Source organism: Chrysochloris asiatica, unplaced genomic scaffold, assembly GCF_000296735.1.
Source record: "Chrysochloris asiatica unplaced genomic scaffold, ChrAsi1.0 scaffold00117, whole genome shotgun sequence".
Lineage (NCBI taxonomy): Eukaryota > Metazoa > Chordata > Mammalia > Afrosoricida > Chrysochloridae > Chrysochloris > Chrysochloris asiatica.
The window spans coordinates 7899412-7900872 of record NW_006408635.1 but is presented as its reverse complement, the minus strand read 5'-3'; positions in this window follow the sequence as shown (position 1 = coordinate 7900872).

Sequence of the window (1461 nt, the reverse complement as noted above, 5' to 3'; positions counted from 1 at the left end):
TGAAAACCTGTGAGAAAAATCATGTCCTCAACTTTAGCTATTATTTATGCAATTAACTTCAAAACTAAAAAAATAATGACTTGTCTGTGTTGCTGCTAAGTGCCGTGGAGTTGGTTCCAACTCATAGGTACCCTGTATAGGGGTTCTGAGGAGTGGCTGATGAGTTTGAACCGCCGATCTTGTGGTTCAAAGCCACCTTGCGTCCAGTGTTTATCCTACAGAACTTGATTTAACCAACAGGGCGTTACGAATACCTGTCAGAGGAAATTCCTTGATCATGAAGGTGGTTTTCTCAGGATGAGGCTTACCCACTGCTAACCCTTGTAATTATTTGTGGTAGAGAAAGACTATGTTCACTCTTTCCCTTGGTCTTTCACGTGTTGAAGAGCAGATGGTGTAAAATAGTGCTCGGTTGGGTGTATGATATTCTGTTGGTGGTATAGAGCATTATGAGCTGGGCTGCTAACCACAAGGTCAGCAGTTTGAATCTATGTGTCACTCAGTGAGAAAAAGATGAGGCTTTCTGCTCCCATAAAGATATACAGCCTCAAGAAACTCCATATAGAGTCAGTCTCTAGGAATGGGAACTGACACCACGGCACACAACCACTGCCAACAGGGAGGTATGAAGTAGCCTGCCCTTAACCTCTCGTGATTGATTATTCATGGTCCTCAGTGGTTTCCCCGGGTGGCCTGGATGCTAGTTTGGGAGATTCTGTACCACTTGGCTTACTTACTCACTTTGCCACATCTGATGCAGTGCAGTAAAGCAAGACTTCCTACCTGCTGCTCCCCGCTACCTTTGTAGAAAGCAAAAAGAGGGTGAGACTTGATTAGACCGCAGATATATGCACAAAGGAACCCTGGTAGCTTAGTGGGTTACACATTGGACTGCTAACCATAGTGTCAGCAGTTCAAATTCACCAGCCACCCCACAGGAGAAAAATTAGGCTTTTTACTCCCATAAAGGAACCGACTTGACAGGACTCAAAGTATCACCCCACATTCCTCTGTGGCATCCTGGTGTGGTGCTGTGGGTTCGTGCGCTGCACTGCCAAGTCAGTTTGAACTGCCATGTTGGCAGCTGCTCCTCTAAAACCCTATACAGGGTCATTATGGGTCGGAACCGACTTGATGGCACTTAACAACAACAACAACATGCAAATGTAACAGAGTGCATCAGTATACTTTCTGTAAGGCCATTTTTTGGATCAAATTGGTGTGATAGAAGCAGAACACCCTTTGTTGAGCTTCAATAATGATACAAATTCATGATGTGTAGCACATTAGTGAATGAGAAGTAAATAGAGCCTTAAGGTTCCTGGGATCTGTACCTGGACCAAGAGGCAGTTGTTCAAACAGAACATGGAAACACTGAATGGTTTAAAATTAGGAAAAGTGGGCAACAGGGTTGTATTCTTTCACCATACTTATTCAACCTGTATGCTGAGCAAATAATCT